This window comes from Photinus pyralis, unplaced genomic scaffold (genome assembly GCF_008802855.1).
Source record: "Photinus pyralis isolate 1611_PpyrPB1 unplaced genomic scaffold, Ppyr1.3 Ppyr1.4_LG7, whole genome shotgun sequence".
Lineage (NCBI taxonomy): Eukaryota > Metazoa > Arthropoda > Insecta > Coleoptera > Lampyridae > Photinus > Photinus pyralis.
In genome coordinates, this window is record NW_022170738.1 from 14,539,423 (window position 1) to 14,559,405 (window position 19,983).

Below are 19,983 nucleotides of genomic sequence, written 5' to 3' on the forward strand. Positions count from 1 at the left end.
CACGCAACAAGGGATCAGGAACTTCCATTCACTTTCTTTTTTCTGGTACTTTTCGTTCGGTACGCTTGCCGAAAGCAGCTAATGGTGTGTTAATTTCCATAAGGAGGATCGCATAGTAAATTAGACGATTCACTTGTATTTTTGTTGCTTCGAAGATTGGGTTATATCTCGAGTTACTATCTCGTTTATTGAGGATATAATTAGGAAACATTTTGTCAGCGCTATCTTGGTGCCTTCTTTTAAACTTCACAAGCTGAAGGTTGAGCCAACGCAAATTAATTAATTCACCATTGTTACATTGATAATCATTATTTTCTGAGCACCCTCTCGTGGGTAGGTGCGATTAGGCTTTAGAGATCAGTGTTTTTTTGTAGTATTTTAGGTTTTTCTTGGGTACCTCCGCTGAAAAATACCAGTCCCAGTTTGAGGATGTTCCTGTGCAATTTACCATCGGAATTAGGAGATACCTGTTCGCTCTTATCACCTAAAATAACATCCATCTTGTAAGCAGCAATTTAAGCCATCCTAGATTTCTCCTGCCGCATGCATATTTAAGAATTAAATAAGATCACAGGGGGCATACAAGCAGCAAGGGGATACTCTTTCTTCTGTTTTATTGTAAAGGGCATCGTTAATTATCTCTTAAAGGGGTTCCCTTGTATCTACGTGGTTGTATAAGGGAAACTAAAGAAGCTGGGTGGCGCTCAACCTTTGGTAAGTTGTAGCGATGTACCGACGATTAAATACGCTAAACGAATTGATCGCCTTTAATTTTTCCAACCCTGAGCTAGCTGGCCGTTTATGAGGCGAGTTTGAGGTTAAACAGCATCAGCCTAATCTTACCAGACATACATTTTTTAGGATATCGTCTAATTATACTAATCTCCCTAGTGCTATCCTTTAGATACACATTCCTAATATAGGCAATAAATTGCTCCTTATTGCAACACATTGTAATGGGTTGGTATTTATCGATTTATGCGTAAGTTACCGACCAACGAAGGTCAAAAAATGTACCCCAAACAAACAAATTGATCAATTCTTCCGTATTTTTGCGTAGGTTCTTGGGTTTAAAATAATATCCTGTTGCAATAGGGACTTTCTCTCTATAATTTGCCTGAAAATCAGTCATTTCCATCCTGAATTAATGTGATAATTTTGGTCAGATTTTTACTGGATAGGTATAATAGTAATAAATGCACAATGATAAAATTAGTGGACTTGAAATAGATTTATTTTTTATATAGTGCCGTTCTCATTTTCTATTGCTAATCAATTAAGAATTTTTAAAGGTAGGACCACCCTTTTTTCATAGATTGTATTTGGTTTTAGCACTTATAGTATGATGGGTCGCCCTGTATGTTATGAATGTCAACATTATTTAGATTAAATGTGGTCGTGGTTTGAATTAAGCTCAAATTTGATAATTTGGTGTAAATCTTAATTTAATGTTGCTTTTGTTTGTTTGTTTAAATAGTTCGTTTGGTAGGGGTAATTATTTATTTAGTTTTTTAATTTAACAGTAAAAATTAAGGACATCTAGAAAGATTGCGTAAGTGGTTTGTAAAAGGTTTGCGATAAGAAGGTCCTCAGCGCTTCAAAAATGTGCTGGTAATTCGCCGTATTTAAAACCAGGTCTTAATAGTCTTTGCGAAGACGTAGATTTTGACGTCAACTTTGAACAATTATCTGTATCTTCACTAAAAATGAATAAGATGATACCTCCATGGACTATATCACAACCCAGGATAAATCTGCAACACCCTAACAACTCCAACAAAGACGACACACATTCAACAAGAACTATATAGGGCTCGCTGCAAAGTTACATTTGTATAGGTCCCCTCTCACATAGGAATAGAGGGAAATGAAACAACTGACTCTGCCGCTAGATAGGCGGCAACTTCTGGAGAGGCCCACATGATCCTAACCGAGGATACCAAAATAAAAGTTCGAAGTGCTATGTGGGAGCGGTTCCAAGTCGAGCCACGGCCTGCCATCGAAACAAGATGAGAGGAGATTTTTCTTACCAGAGCTTGAATTGGTCACACCACTCACTCTCATCTGTTCCAAAGGACCGCGCCAGATATTTGTGACACTGAAATCACCGTTTCTCATTTGTTATTAGAATGCGCGAGATACCAGAATGTAAAAACAACACTACAAATGCCACCCACACTGAAAGAAGCAACTGCAAATAACCAGAAAATGATCCACCAGTTCGCCAAAACAACTGGTCTGGAAAAATAGTAATGAAAAAACGTCCATATGTTTGGTCAAAAAATTTTGACTATCATATTCTCCTGTGTCTTACCATATGCTACTACCTGCTTTCTCCTACCCGAGGTGTTATCTTGTGTCGTCTCCATAGACCCCAAGACGTGAATAGATTTTTTTATCTCCTCTAGGACGTCTTTCTATTATAGTAGAGGAGCTTGTTCGAAATCCACTGAACGAGAGCGATTCAAATTTTAACCGATGCGATGGAGTTCCACTTTGGCCTATCCGAGTATGGTAAAATCGACCGTCTGCCGCCTCAGGTCATGGTACTTCTTGCGGTACCAATTCTAAATGTTTCTTTTTTTTGAGAAAATAATACACCAATTGAAAACGTTGATAATAGCTCTAAAAAAATATTTTAAAAAAATCTCTAACATTGGATAACTCCGTAAAAACAATTCTTAATCGCTTTTTAACGAACTTTCCACGGATATAACTATAGCTACACCTTTCGTTTACCCAAAATCAAAAGTTTTATACAGGGTGGTGACTTGCGTAACGCATCATAGGGATTTGAATGTAAAATTCATAACATGCGATTATTGGCTCCCCAAATTATTTTATAGCAAAAATGTATTAAAGTTTTTTGTAGAAAAAGTTTTTTACGTCGATTAACCGTATTAGTTTTCAATGTTTTGCATAATAAAGACGGAAAGTTGGAAAAATTAAACCCGCATCTTTTTCAATAATCTGTGATGCCATGGAATTTTATAATACAAAAACTACGCCAATATCCGTCATGCCATGGAATGTCTGCTATAAAACAAATCAAATTCCACCAAAAAGTATTATATTTAGAACATCGAATTCGGGGTAAGTTTACCTGCGTAAAAATAAAAACAACTTTCTGGTAACACAAAATTATAAATTAAATAAACAATTAAGTCTTGAAACTCACGAAATAACAATACAATAATAGAAAACCACCGATGAAGATATACCACAACGTGTTCATTCAATATTAAAAGTCATTTGCCCAACAACGGACTCGGCAAATGCTAGTTTCCTAGGCAAATGACTTTTAAATAGAAATTATTTTGATGGAGTCATTTGCCCAGGTAGATAGCATTTGCCCGATAAAATGCCATTTGCCTGAAATAACTATTTGCATACGACATATACAAATTGAAATGCTAAAATACGATTTCGGGTAAAATTTAATAAAAAACTCTTCAGCAAAATGACATTACTTGACTCGGAATTTAAAGTACTCGGCCCCAAAGGGCCTCGGACTTCAATATTTCCTTGCCAATAATGTGTCATTTTCCTGACTTTTATGTAAATAACTATTACATAAAAGTCAGGAAAATGACACATTACTGGCGAGGAAGTATTAAAGTACGAGGCCCCTTCGACTTTTACGTAAATAACTATTATTAAAAAAATTTGGATTTTTAGGATCGCTCAGAAAAAATACCTACTTCCCGGAAGAAATAACATGTTTAAAAGAAAATAAGTCACTGCATCTTAAACGTCTCAATATTGAGAGCATATTGCTACAAATTGAGGCAAGATTTTTGGAAAATGTGGTCAAGAGATTACTTAAACTTTACAAAATCGCCCAAAACGGAAAACCTGGGAGTTCAATTTACTAGTTGGAGATTAAGTGTCTGTTAGGGCAGCGAACTCATAATTCGATACGGTAGGATTAGAAGAGAGCGCCAAAGAAATAGTGTAAGGCGCTAATAAAAGAAAAGATGGTGGAAGGCTACTTCGTCAACTAGGCTTGCTGGATTGAACATTTTGATTTTACAACTTCTCTAGCTTATGATTTGCTTCCGTTTCCCCTAATTATTTCGATGCTTGATTGCTAAAAATTCAAAGTATTCCAAAGTTCTATGAATTCTCTCGATTTTTCATTTTGTTTAAATTATTCATATTCTTATGATCCTTCCATTATTCTGATTTTTCTCTATTCTCTATTTGAATTCATAATTCTTCTCATTTCTCTAATTTTCTTATTTCAGTATATTTTTCGGGTTCTTCTATTCTCTTTGCATTTTTCGAATATTTTGATTTTTTTGAAGACCCATTAGATTCCTCTGACTTTTCAGACACTTCAGATTTTTCAGATAGTTCAATTCCTTTCAATCCAAATTTTTCACAATCATTAGATTCTTAATATAAGATTTTTCATTCTACATTTTTCAGTTTCAACAGAAATTATTTGCATCCTTCTGTTTTTAGAATTCTTCCGAATCCTCAATTTCTGCATTTCCGTCAGATTCTTCGTATGATCAAAACAACAACATAAATATTTTTGTCACGTAGGTTTAGTTTACACTGTCTATATTTCCTACTGCCACATCAAAGGCGTATTATTGCCACGTGCGCGTATAGATGTAGTGCGTACATCCCTGTTTACAAACGGTTCATCAATATAGGTCATGCCTTTATATAACATATTCCAAATGTATGTTTAGGCACCAATTCAAACGATATTTTGAAAAACAGTTTGGTATCTAGGTACTCCATTTTGAAAGTATGAGGTCCTTAGATGCGCTTCATCGTTCCTACCTACACGTCACGCATTACAAGCGAATCCTGCAATTGCAGAACTCTCGAGAATTAAAATATGCAACGAGGGATTTAATGAAAAAAATAATTGCTTCTACATTGGAAGCGTGCATTAACGCAAATGTCAAAGGAAAATGATTATATCGAGAATTGAGTTTATTAATGAAAAGCACGCGGATAGGAAAATCGCTAAAAGGAATTTAACGAGATTGCGAGTAGTTCAGTGATATGAATACCACTATGTTCCAGTAAAAGTCAGGGTGCATTTCGGTACATAGACTATTTTGAAATCTGTAAGTGTTAATGATTCCGATTCTTAGGCTCCACCTAAATGTTGACGACAAATTCAATAATGGAAAACACATAAAAAATTTCGCCGTAATTCGGAAACGTGCAATGCGGCAGAGTAATAAACTGTGACCTGGGAACCCAACTGCTCCGACTCATAAATACATGCGGGTGCAATCGAGATTACGACATGCTTAGAATATAATAGATTCTCGCTGAAAAGCATGTTGGCATTAACATCTTCCATTAACCCTTTGTATTTGACGTGAAGTGTCTCGGTCAGCCGAATATAATAACAGCATCTTCCAATGACGTCGTCAGAAGTTACTGACCCGGTATTTGGAGACTTCGCCATTGCCAAAACTTTTGTCTTTTCCGTGAAATTTATGGCAGGCAAGTCTGCCAAACTAAACAAAATTAAATTTTTTTCATTTTCAATGGGTGATTAATATCAATTTTGAATTAAAATCCACAAAGTGCCTTGACATTAAAGGATTCGGATTGCAAGAACCATAAAAAGGAAGCATTTTAGTGGCAATAATTTAATTTAATAGCCCGTCTTTGAACGTAAAACTCCGCTTCTACATCGAGATTTATCCGAGCCGTACGTTTACGTAATCGGTTTGAATATCGCACGGACATATCTTATAAAACTTATGTACACACATAGTCTACTCAAAATGTAAAACAATAGGAAGATCCAATTTCAAATTCAAGCAATATAACCCCCAAAGAGAGAACGGCAAACACATATCGGCGATGGAAGAAAAAATCGTTTAAACGCATTTTGTGAATATCTACCCTCTAGTCAACAGTTGGACAGAGTACATCCGGTTAAAATTAAGCATATATTCCGAGTGGTAAGTTATAGGTTTTGAAAATATCATAAATCCTCCAAACGTTCCGATCCATTAACTCATTCTCTTGGGCTCTAATCCGTGCATAAATTGCCATTAAAATTTGTTGAACTTAAACCCCGACTGCAATGCGTCTGTACGTTCCCGGAAAAAGAGGCATGTTCGTATATTTAACGTCAAAAATTAATTTGTAAACTTCTATTAACTTTGGAGAAACGCTCTTAATTTTCAATTGGAATCAACAGAACGAAGTACGCTGCGAAGACCGGCGAATAAAGTTTAGAATTTTTCGATTAACATCCCGCCAAGCTGCGCTTTTCAACTTTTGGCGTTCACGTCAACTTTACGCAAACTTTACCGTGCTCCCTAAAAATTCGAAACGCGATTATCGATGCTACAAATCAGAGTAAGCAAACAGTAACCAATTTTCGAGGTTTTCGCAAGGTTATGGTTGATCTGGAAAAAAAGGTCGACAAATCACATCTATAAAAGATTTTTACATTTCATTCCTGCTACAATAAAAGCGGAATTCGTTTAATACATCTTAAATTGCAATCCGACCGAAAGTCTTAAGATTTATTCCGTAATAAAGTAAACCCTACGGACGTTCACCAAATTGCGTAAAGAGGATTGACGAAATTAAAACAAAGTCTCTATGATACCAGAGCAACTAACTATATCTCGAGGGAAATTGGAACAATATCTGTAGCTCGAAGCGGCGGGAAACAGCGGCAACAACAAGACTCAATAACCTTACGGAAACAGGGTCGAAACAGCGAAACCCTTAATACTGAATATTTCATGAGATCCTAGCACTTGACATATCCACTAACTTAACTGATTGGGTATTTTTAATGCTGTGACCTGTAGACGTTAACGTCGAAGCAGAGAATGAGATGAAAGAGCGAAGAATTTAATGAATTGCTTCGATGGGAATGCAAGTGGGGTGGATGCCAAAATTCGATTTTAGAAAGCTCGCAGGGATCATCATTTTTCGATTCATACAAATAATAATCGAAGGCACAATCGAGACTTGTACGTACTTCCATTCGCTTCAATCATCAAAGAAAATCCTGTAGACTACAATAAATGAAAAAAAGGAAATGATGTGACTAATTAAAAGTAGCGTCCTTTAGCTGCGAGGATTTGATTTATTTAAATAAGGAACAATTTGAATGTGTCCAGTGGATGATTTGTGTTCAGACATTCGAGCGGACGCTTTTACAGGACTCCTGAGGAATTAATTCTACCAACAAGTCATATTTATTTTTACGAGTGACATTGAAGTTTCTTTTCAACCTATTCCTTATTACCGCCTCCTCTTCTCCTGAATAATTATAATAGGTATGGTGTGAATTAAATCCAGGGATATGAAATAAATTTCTGCAACGGTTAAAACTAGTGACTTTTTAGTAAATAGCGGAAAGTTTACTTTTTTATCATTTTTTAGATGGTGCATAGATCGCTTCTGCGGGCACATTGTAATAGTTTTCATAGTTGAGCATTCGCAGGGGATTTGGTAATATGACGGCTATGAAAATGAAATTTAAGTGCATAATTAAATTTTTTCTGTTAAAAACTTCGCGAATTTTTCATTAGTATAAGTTCAGACTAAAATACGTCGCTGGTTTACTGTTGGGTGGGTTTAACGTTATTAATATTACTGTTATGCTAGAAGCGTGGATGCATAAATAACCTTACAATTTCCTAAAACATTTTTAAGTGGTAAACGTTCGGAAAGAAGTTTAAGCTGATGGGGTTTCGAGCTTCTGCGAAAGTAACTTGTAAAAGTGGCAAGGTTTTGAAAACATTCCCCAAGAAAAATATTGCCCATATTGTTAGTTTCAAGTTTTAAATTTGATGATTGGAATCAAAGTGATGTGCGTCATTTTACGCGCTCATAATCAATGTTTCGCTCTTCTTTTAATTGCCTCTAATCTTCAATAGCTGGCTAACGTTACAAGCTCTTAGGTCAGCACATCGTACATTCAGACTGGGAAATCTAGCGTCATCATAATGATTAACAACCGTGTATTGGTGGAAAGAAAGTCACTAACCAATAGAAATGAGGCATCGCCATGGTAAAAAAACATTTTGCACAAAATTAAAGGATTCGCTGTCTGAGAATCAATGAGACCATAGTCCTAGAGAGTAGAGATTCGCAATCAATTTTTGAAAGCGGACAGTTTGTCCCTCCCCTTCTATTATTAATCGGGCGTAAAATTTTCGGGGTGAAGATTAAATTAGTTTTATTAAGCAATAAGCAGAGAACTGATTTGTTAAAATTACGCAAAGGAATATTTATGTACTAAACCGTACGTTTCATTCGTAAATGTAAAGCTGCGGAGTTAATTAAAAAGCAGACTTGGAATAAAAAATGTTGAAAGTAAAGGTTAAATTAATCGATCTTAAAAGATTCAATCCATCTTTCAATGTTTGTTTTTTAATGTATGTTCCCAGTTACAGAGCCTGTTGAATTCGGTGTTGATTTCTTTTTTTTTCCTCGTCAGGAATTTAAATTTGATTCTGTAATCTTAATATTGAATTTACCTAAATTCAATGGTTTATTTGCTGTGTTAATATCAGGGTTAATATTGAATGAAATCTACGTACATGTATTTTTCAAATTTAAAAAATTAAATTATTCATAGGTAAAAATTGAGATGGCCATTTCAAAATAAACTTATTGTCCAGATTTTAGTAAACGAATTTAATATAAAAGGAAGGGTTATTCTTAAAATATATGATTTTTTAAATTGTTTTTCAACACACACAGATATGACCTTGTATACTTGTTCTATTGCTGGAATATAGAAAAGAGATAGAAATTATGTAGCCAATTTTCAAGATTATAATAGAAAAATATCTAAAGTAAGCAACTACAAACTAGGTAAAAGACTTGCTAAAAAATAAAACTAGCCGGTGGCATTCGATGATTAATTTTATTGTAATACAGTTTTTAGTTGGAAAAAAACGTGTTTTTGAAGATATTGTTGCGTAAACGTCATATACGCGTTGTTACTTCGGTCTAAACACTAAAAATAATGACAGAACACCCTGTATGTGAAAATATCTCAATTTATTAAGTGTAAATCTGGGGGATTATTATACGAATAAGTATGGAGTTGGTTTATTGTATTCGATTTTTCCTTTTGGAATTATTTGTAATTGCATAATTCTTGTTTAAATCTTATCGCTTCTTTAATTTTATTAGAGTTAGTGGAGTTATAAATAAAGTACTGGAAGTCTCAGCAGAACAAATATTTAGATGAAATATATCGTAGCAAATATAGCACGTCAATTATAATTAAATATATTAACAACACTTATTTATAAACACATCACCTTAGAAACATTTAATAAAATTTGAAACTCTAACACGCTCCCTCAAATTTAACTTCAACAACTCCAATGGATCTGCAGCAATCTTCCATTTTTGATGAACTCAACGTTTTTGTTAACATGTCTGCAGGCATTTGGTTCGTTGGCAGATATTCGATTTGAACATATCCGTTTTCTAGAGCTTCTCTAATGAAGTGACAACGAATATCAATATGTTTTGAACGTGCATGCTGAACTGGATTTCTGGCCAGGTGAGCTGCACTTTGATTATCGTTGTACAACGTAATGGGCGCCGAAGAATTAAAATTTAGTTCTTCTAAAAATTGATTAAGGTGCATGGCTTCTTTTGTAGCCTCGGTCAGTCCAATATATTCGGCCTCAGTCGAAGATAACGCCACGGTTCTCTGTTTTTTCGAAGCCCATGTTACAGCTGCACCAGAAAGAGTGAAAACCAATCCGGTATACGACCTCCGATCGTCAATGGAGTTACCCCAATCTGCGTCTACGTAGCCCTTTATACTTTCTCCCTCTTTGTTGTATGAGAGACCACGATTCGGAGTTCCCTTCAGATATCGCAGTAACCTTTTCGCTGCTGCCCAATGTGTTTTGTCATGACAATTGTTAAATTGACACAGTACACTTACAGCATGAGCAATATCAGGACGAGTACCCACAGCTAAGTACATCAATGCTCCCATTAGTTGTCTGTATGGATTTTCCTCTTCGTTATTTGTCTCTTTTGACTTTGATAGTTTCCATCCAAGTGCCATAGGAGTGTCGTTTGGTTTGCAATTTAACATGTCGAACTTGTGTAAGAGTTCTTGTATATAACCGCTCTGAGAAAGTTGAATGTGATTCGCTTTCTGCTGGATTTCAATCCCCAGGCAGTACTTTGCAAGTCCCAGATCTTTGATCTTGAATTCTTGAGATAAAGCTGTTTTTATATCATTTACTCTTTTCGAGTTATTCGACGCGATGATGATGTCATCAACGTAAATCATAAGGAAGGTATGCTTTCCGCCTACATCATCAACAAATACGCAGGGATCGGACTTAGTAGGAGTAAATTGAAGTTGTAGTAGAACCTCTTTCAGCCTCTTGTATCACTGGCGTCCTGCCTGCTTTAAACCGTAAATTGCCCGGTTTAATTTACAAACAATATCCTTGCCCTTTTTGATTCGCAGTAACATCTCGTTAGCTTTCGCAGCAAGTTTAGATCCATGTTCTTCGACTGTCATTCGTTGCAACATTTCTTTAAGAAAAACTGGTTTTTCCATGAATATTTCTGTGTCGATTTCGCCATTCAGGTAAGCTGTAGTAACATCCAGCTGATGCATCTTCAAATGAAGTTTAGCGGATAGAGCGGCTAATAGTCTAAAACTCTAAACGATTCCATTCTAGCCACGAGAGCGAATGTGTCGTGAAAATCCACTCCAGGACGTTGAGCGAATCCTTTTGCGACTAATCTAGCCTTCCTGCGTTCGATTATGCCGTTTGCATCCAACTTGTTGCGTAACACCATTCTGGAACCAATTATTCTTGCATTTTCTGGCTTGTTAATTATTTTCCAAGTATCATGTTCGATGAGGGATTTTATTTCGTGGTAAATGGCGTTGAACCACTCGTTGCGATTTTCGCTAGAAAGTGCCCGTGTTAATGATATCTCGTTAGAGCACATACCTGAGTATTCGTTGAATTCTTCTACATCGCCATCACTACAATCGATACTGTCATCTATGTTATCTTCTATGATCCTTTCCTCATCAGAAGATGTTCGGTCAATTTCAACAATGTTGTATTCCTTCTTCGGACGGCCAGGCTGTCCTGAACGAATGATTCTTGGTCTCCCAGGACCTCTTCTAGTTTGATGACCAGTGTCGAATCTTTCTTCATCGTTTTCTTCCGTTTCACCAATTTCTTCCATAGGTTTGATATCTTCCATAGGTTTGATATCTTCCATAGGTTTGATACCGTCGGAATTAGGTGTGATTGTCACTATGTTTTCTTCATATGTTTCTGGAACCTCTTCCAAAAATTGAACGTCTATGCTGATATGGACTTTACGATCTTCTGGAATCCAAACACGATAGGCTTTTGATTCGGAAGAATATCCTACAAAAATTCCCTGTTTCGCTCTGGGCTGAAATTTATCTTTGTTTGGAGAAGTGTCGACAATAAAAGCTTTGCATCCAAATGATCGAAGATGTCCAACATTTGGTTTTTTACCATTATATTTTTCAAAAGGTGTACCTTCAGCTAAACTCTTTGTTGTGCTTCTATTTCGAACATAGTTCGCCGTGTTAATGGCTTCTGCCCAAAATGAGTTACTTAGACCGGCTTGCATCAACATGCACCTGGCAGAATTAACTAGAGTTCGGTTGCGGCGTTCTGCGACTCCGTTTTGTTGCGGTGTATGTGGAGTTGTAAGCCTTCGTTGAATTCCTTTCTTTGAAAAATACGAATTTAATTTCTGGTTGCAGAATTCAGTTCCGTTATCGGATTGTACGAATTTCACTTTCATGCCCGTTTGCCTTTCCGCCTTATCGATGAATTCTATGAGTCTAATTGAGGTTTGATCCTTGCTTTTTAGGAAGTACACTTCGCCGTAACGACTATAATCATCGACAATCGATAAAAAATATCTTGCGCCACCGTTTGATGTGGTCCGCATAGGCCCGCACAGATCAGTGTGAATGATATTAAGGCATTCTGTTGATCTGTTAGCAGTTTTTGGAAATGGTAAACGTGGTAACTTTGCAGCTATACAAATTTCGCAATTATGAGGAACGTTGGAATCGCTAAAATTCATTTCGATAACGCTTTCCTTTTTGTTCATCATAACAAGATCTTGAAAGTTAAGATGTCCGAACCGTTTGTGCCACAGTTCGATTTTATTTTGCTTGTTGTCAGTTACGGAATTAACTTCCTGTTGACGTGTACAAATGTAAAATAAATCGCCTTGACGTTCGGCTGTCATTTTGACATTACCCTTCAAATCGCAAATGATTGCTTGTTGTTTTCTGAAAATAACTTCGTGATCTTTGTCAACAATTTTCGTTACAGATAACAAGTTAGTTCTTAAATCAGGAATAAATAATGTATTTTCGAGATTTATGTTTTTGTAACTACCGTTGGATTTGATTTTCAGATTGACACGACCTTTCGCAAGAACATCTGCAGTTGCTGAACTAGCTAGTCGTATTTTGCTGTCAATGCTTTCAAGGTTTTGAAATGAATCTTTGTTGTTACAGAGATGTGATGTGCAACCACTATCCAAACACCAAAGTTCGTTCTTATCGCAATTTACTGGACTGTTTGTAAAGAAACTTTCTCCTACGTAATTTGCATTTTGTTTATCTTTACCTGGATTGCTGACATTTTTCTTTTTCCAACATTCGGATTCCTTGTGACCTCTCTTCTTGCAGTAACCACAATTGTAGTTCGGCTTTTTATTATTGTATTTACCTGACAGTGGTTTTTCTGTACGAGTGCTCGCAAATTTTTGTTGATGTTTTGCGTACATTGCACTTGACTCAGTATTCTCCGTTCTTCTTGTTCTGGCATCGCTTTCTTCAATTATTTTAATTTTCAACGATTCAGCGTCTGGCAGTATGTCACGCGTCTCGATGACACATCTAAAATTATCAAAATTATCCGGCAAACTATATAATAGAATAATTGTGAGAAGATCGCCATTTATTTCTACATTCATGGCGTTAAGTTTATCAACCGTATCAAAGAAACGCGATAAATGTTCCCTCACATCATTTCCATCGGATAGTTTTTGAGTAATTAATTGCTTAAGTAAATTTGCTTTTCGAGCTGGTCCTTTTGATGCGTAAATACTTTGTAATTTCATCCATACATCGTTCGAAGTTTCGCATCCACGTATTTGCTTCAGCTCGGATGGTGAAATTGATAGTATGAGCTCTGACTTCGCTTTACGATCTTGTATAATCCATGCATTTTGTAACTGCTGTTGATTAACGGTGTTTTGCGTATCTGGTTCAACTTCTGGCTTCAGACGGATACCGGATACATATTCCCACAAATCTGCTTTCACAAGTAACGCTTCGACTTGAATGTTCCATGTATCATAATTACTTCTGTTGAGTAATTCGATTCGGGTAGCATTAAGGATGTTAGCGCCAGCCATTTATTGATTTCTAATCGAATAACCACGAGACTAGGAGACTAAAACAGATCGACAGTTCGAGAGTAAGTACGTCACCTTACGTTTTTTGACAGTTATTCTATTTTTAATGATCTTCAATCTCGTAAGACTTCCAACAACTAATTTATTGTTCGTCTGGGCCCATAACCTATTAGAGTTAGTGGAGTTATAAATAAAGTACTGGAAGTCTCAGTAGAACAAATATTTAGATGAAATATATCGTAGCAAATATAGCACGTGAATTATAATTATAGTATATTAAGTATGGAGAACGGTAAGGAATTTTTACCGTTCGAAGACAATTGTTTGGAGGAGGAGCGGAGCGACGACTCCAATTATTGTCTGAGAACGGTAACCCTTAACGTTCGACGTGCTTATAACATTTTTTGCGCGATCGAAATTAAAATTATACAACCAATATAATATGCACTAAGAAATTAACGAGCAGAATAAATTGCAATGATCGAAGTGGTATGGTGTACATCACTAGGTAACCAGTTTATTTGTCAAAACTGAAATTAATAATTTCTTGTGCATGTGTCTGATGTAGTTTGCTAGCTTTGCACTTCCGTTATAACTTTATGAGCGAGGTATTCGCCGGTGGCCGAATGGTATGTCGAAGATTTTACAGAACAAAATTGTAATTGGAATGTATTAAGAAAAACGAAAGCACAACTTTAAACACATTGATCTCTATTGCTTCAGGTTTAAATGACGTGTTCTTTGTATACGAAACATCAGCACAAATTGTACATTTAATGTAACAATAATTAAAGATTAAATGTAATATTGAACTGATTGTTTTTAAAAAGGCGTCGGTAAGTATTTTTGCTGTTCTGTTTTTAGATCGGTAAGTAATTTTGACGTCGTCGTAATCATAGCAACTGGTAAATTCAACTTACTGTCATGGAAACACACATGGTAAATAGTCAGAAATGACCGATCGCGCAAAAAAATATATTAACAACACTTATTTATAAACACATCACCTTAGAAACATTTAATAAAATTTGAAACTCTAACAAATTTACTTAATTTAGATAAGATGATAATAATATAATATTTATTTTATGTGTAGTTAACAAAAGTAACTTACATTCGTCAAAAAACATGGAAACAAACAAAATTAATATCAGATGCTAAACAATTTGATGTGTAAATAATAGTTATATTTATGTATTAAGAGCATTATGAGGATGTTTATGCCTTCCCGAGGACGACACGCTTACAAGCTGGCTTTTGGCCTGAGGGCTTGTAAGTCGCCCGAGGCCATAAACATCAAGTAATGCCCGTGGTACATACAAAATTTTATATCATACTAGCGGTTATACAGTGATATTCATTAAGAAGTAGAATGTATTGTTTTCCCTATGTCTACTTTTAAATGACAAAATCTCTTCCAAAAATGCGTGCGCATGAGTGATTTTGATTGCATAAAATTAGGCGTCCTTCAGAAGAGATTTTGTCATTTAAAATTAGACATAGGAAAGTACAATATACGCAAATTCCTATGTCTACTCTACTCTACTCTACTCATTCAAGTTACGTTCACCCTACGTTGGGACACTTGCCCTCCTGTTTCTTTAAACAATGTGTAGTTATTACAACAGGAGTATTTCAAATACTTAGGCTTTTCACCTGTATAGGCATCTTTAATAAAATCGAGAATTTGTACTTTAACTACAAAAGCAACATTTCATAAGAACGGTTCGCTGTTTTTTTCAAATATGGCGGATTATATTGAATAAAAACGAAAAATTGAACGTGAATTCTATTGAAGTTCTTTCTTATTCGTGGCTCACACTAGGAATATATAGTAGATACGATGGAAATTAAATCCAGTAGCTTGTTTCGTAAAATAGCCATATACAATCGCGAGTTTCCGCATGGGTTGCAATGTAAACTGGTGACGTTTACCAAATATGATACAAAGTTGACTTCATCGCAGTAAGTACTTTAATCATATTGGGTCATGCAAAAAGATCGCTTGCCGCAGGTACATTGTAACAGTTTTCATAGTAAAGTGCTCTCAAGGGATTTGTTAATATGGCGGCTATCAAACTGGAATTTAAGTGCATAATTAAAAGTTTTTATGTTAAAAGCTGCGCGAATTTTTCATTCATATAAGTTTAGGCTAAATACATCGTTAGTTTTCTGCGAGTTATGAATATTGCTTTTGTTTAGAAGTGTCAATGCAGGAAACTAAGGAAAGGGCGCCTACGTATTCCTTTTATGTACCTACGCGATTTTTTCGATTCATTTCACAATAGACGGGTACTGAATTTTCGACCAGTTTACAAACTTGATATTCAAATAATTCGTCCCATTATCTTCAAAACCAAATTTTAATAGTGCTCTGAAATCATGCGAATAATTAAAAAAAAAACCACAATTGACTTGGTTTTATTTGATGCCACTTCAATGGTTCGAGAAATTGGAATATGTGGAAGAGGACATTTTCTAGTTCTAGTGAGTCTTAAACTAAGGACGCAAATATTAAAAGCTGATCTTCACCATAAACCGGAAAATTTCCATTGATTAATGGTCACCCAAATTTGCAGCGTGTTGTTTTTCGATTGCTTGCGGCTTGTTTTCAAATGCTCGCGTTTGTTTATGATTAAGACCTCTGGGATTATTTGGACGAAAATCGAACCGTTTTTGATTTTGGTGGACTCTTCAGAATTATAAATCCTATCAACGCTACGAGAAGTCTATTTAGAAGAGGTGAGCAGTGCGCTACATTGATCCACAAACTAGATCGACAACCGGTTCCTGAAGTCCGAAGCGGCAGGAGATAATCAAACGCGATTAGGTACACATCTTTATTATTTCCGTTTTATGCGAATTATCAGTGGAAGGAAGAAAATCGCGTATATTTGCGTACGACTTTAATGTTTAATCATAATAAATCTAGGTTTAAATTTCATGGAATTTTTATCACATTGTTAACTCTTATCTAGGGGGAGTGAAACGACATTATTTCAAAAACACGCTAACATTGAACGAGTATTTAAATTTTAAGTAATTTGGTCATAAAATTGTTGGTTATGATTTTTTTATTAATGTAGGTACCTTCAGTAGAAGAAAAATGTTCATAACCATTTTAATCTGAGCTAGCCTGAGAGGTATAAATGTACGGAAGGTAAGTTCCAAAGCACTGAGCACGAAAATAAGGAATTGACAAGAAAAATTTAATAAATAGAATCACGAATCCGAAGTTCTTTATCAACAAATGTAAGTTTAGCCAACCGAAACCAATCCCACATCATACACTTGGCTAGTAATAGCGTTAAGTTAAGCTTCTGCTGCAGAGACCTGTGGTGGCGGTAATGCTGATAGTGGAAAGGGATGGGAGAGAGAGGGGGCTTATACTCGAAAGTGTGCAGGTCACACTTGGTTTCTTTAGAACGTTTACTTAGAGAGTTACGTGGTCTTTACACGTGCCGCCTTCTGTTTCTACAATTTACAATAGTCGTAAAATGATCATTTGTTTACTGGTGCGACACTTATGTTACCTAATTTATCTTCTAGTAATGCCCTGCTGGTGAAACACTTCTGAGCGGTATCTATACTTAATTTGATTTATTTTCTAAAAGTTCTACTTGAATTCGGGAAGTCTCAAACTTACTTTCGACGTTGGTCTCTTCTATAGAATTTCATAGTAACTTTTGAGAGTTTTAAACTTTTAGACTCGTCTAGTCTCTAAACACGTGCGGTACCATGGCCTTTTCGTGTAGGAAGTTAGATAATTTGCAATAGGAAAGCTACAAACAAAGTCTGACATAAAGGATTAGTTTTATATTTTATTTTTCAAACAAACTCTTCAAAATAATCCCAATAGTTTGGTAAGTACGTTCTTCATTAAAAAAAGGGTAGTTGTTGGTTTATGAAAGATAATTTTGAACCTATAAGATTTACTAATTGCTTCTGTGTGTTAGTTTTATGCTTGTAATTATTTGAATGCAACGTATAGTCGCGACATATTTTCTTATTTAACTTTTTATAGGATCAACACCCCAAAAGCATTAAATTACCTACACATAGAAACTCGAAAAATGTTTTCCTTTAGAGCCATGTTACACAATTCCTTCACGGTTTAAAATTCCGAAAATAGATTCCTTTTTATATAGAGAAAGTCAAATAGAAAGACGAAAATACAAAGGACGCACGCACATGTTGTATCGCGAAGGGATAAATCTTCACTACTACAAACCCCTTTATATACGGTATATAGCAGCAGTACAAAAATCCCGTCTTTATTTTACTAAAACGTCCAGTACATTTACGTGTTCTATCTACGTAAATTACCTACAGCAAAGTTTACCCAAGCAAAGTCCCAAAATCCCGCGATCTATTACGACAGATTATTATAAAGCTGTACAGATGAAAAATGCGTTCGTGCGCCTTATTACTTCGTTAAAAAAAATGGTATACTTACAAAAGACTCGCGATCTGGTTACACCTGCAACAAAAATGGGCGTTTAGATTAAGTGGTTAGAGGATTAAGGGTTGACTACAAAAATGCAAATTTGTCAAGCTTTAAAAATATATCAGGGAAAATCCACGAATGTCTAAAAATTTATGTCCCACTAAATTAGAATAATTTTCTATCTAGACTTTTCCTCTATAAAGAGCTCAAATAAAAGCCGTATGGGCCGAGGCAATGTATCATAACCACGCGGGAAGGCATTTATTACAATTTAATGGGCCTAGTGGATGTAGGTAATATAATAAGTGGCGTACTAATAAAAGTGGAAGCTCTAAATTTATAAATCGAAACATGTTAAAAGGCGATTTTTCGTTGTTTACCTACAGGCTACAGGTTAGTAACTCATTTATTTAAAAGCATTTTTTTGGGATAATTGTGGAGGGTAGTTCACACCTTAATGGATTTTTAGTTTAGGTATTTTAATGAAGTTGGCACACTTAGCGATAACACTAAGATGCGTATCTACACAATATTTTCAATGTTCTTTTTTTCATCCGATCGGATTCACTTGCCGGATAGGAAAATTAAATGTGGCTTGTGGGAAGTGCTCAGAAACGTGTTCAGGAGAGATCGACAGAATCACAATAGCTTATTCTAAACAAACTTATCGTACACACGGACAGACAGGCATGTCGTATCTCGAAAATGGCACATACTATCAGTATCAAATTTTCGTGTCTGGTTAATGCTAGTTCGAAAATAAATAAATATAATTAATAATAAATTTTGAAGGACGACAAAGGGGTGACTATTTCAACCCCTTGGTGGGTAGTAAACCTGGATATTTTTGTTAATTGTTTATTCTCGAACTATCATTGGCAATCCACGAAAATGTGATCGTGATAGTATGTGCCGTTTTCGAGTTGCGACAAGGGGGTGACTATTTCAACCCCTTGGATGGCAGTGGGTATGTTTGTTGATTACTTATTCTCGAGCTATCATTAAGCAGACACGAAAATTTGATCGTGAGAGTATGAGGAGAGGTTGGCCTGTTCAACCCTTATTGACTCTTATTTCTGCTTGATGAGAGGGTTTTCTATTTAATTGTAAATAGAATTGTTTCAGTATTTGGAGAAAAATTAATAAAAGCACAAAAAATAATGGAAAAAATCATGTATTTTAAAAGAAATTCAAAATCGAGGTGTTCATTTAGAATACAACAAAAGTTGGAATTTTAAAAAGAAAGAAAATTCAAAGGGCTGTAACTGCTGAACTAGTAGCCCAATCTTGGAACTGTTTGAAATTATGGATTCTACAGGCCACATTCTATAAGGAAATTTTTTTCCCGGGTCGATCCGAGACAATTTTTTTTTGCGGACCTCAAAAAAAGGCAGTGTACAACCTTCCTTTTTTACCAAAAATCGACTGCACCAAAATTTCTCGGGAAAACACTTTTTCTTATTAATTTTGGTGCGTAGAATCCAAAACAATTCGTACGTTTTCGATTAGACCTCTCAATAAAAAGTTATAGACTAGAAACCAATTTCGAAAGAAAATTCAAAGGGCTGTAACTTTTGAACTAGTAGCCCAATCTTGAAACTGTTTGAAATTATGGATTCTACAGGCCACATTCTATAAGAAAATTTTTTTCCGGGTCGATCTGAGACAATTTTTTTTTCGGGCCTCAAAAAAAGCAGTGTATAACCTTCTTTTTTACTAAAAATCGACTACACCAAAATTTCTCGGGAAAACACTTTTTCTTATTAATTTTGGTGCGTAGAATCCAAAACAATTCGTATTTTTTCGATCAGACTTCTCAATCAAAAGTTATAGACTAGAAACCAATTTCGAAAGAAAATTCAAAGGGCTGTAACTTTTGAACTAGTAGCCCAATCTTGGAAGTGTTTGAAATTATGGATTCTACAGGCTACATTATAAAAGAAATTTTTTTTCCGGGTCGATCTGAGACAATTTTTATTGCGGGCCTCAAAAAAAGGCAGTGTATAACCTTCCTTTTTTTACCAAAAAACGACTGCCTCAAAATTTCTCGGGAAAACACTTTTTCTTATTAATTTTGGTGTGTAGAATCCAAAACA

The 19,983-nt window shown here is 35.5% G+C and overlaps 1 protein-coding gene across 11 annotated transcripts in view; it reads right to left on the reverse strand.

Annotated features, from left to right (window-relative positions):
* Positions 1-19,983, reverse strand: part of LOC116176810 (complexin) — a 501,249-nt gene that overhangs the window by 341,721 nt on the left and 139,545 nt on the right. For 9 of the 11 annotated variants that reach the window (XM_031495591.1, XM_031495581.1, XM_031495590.1 and 6 more), the window contains one exon: positions 17,897-17,920. The exons of the other annotated variants lie outside the window; for them this stretch is intronic. The gene's annotated coding sequence lies outside the window, so the exon portion shown is untranslated. The remainder of the gene's footprint in view (positions 1-17,896; positions 17,921-19,983) is intronic. 11 annotated transcript variants of the gene reach the window in all.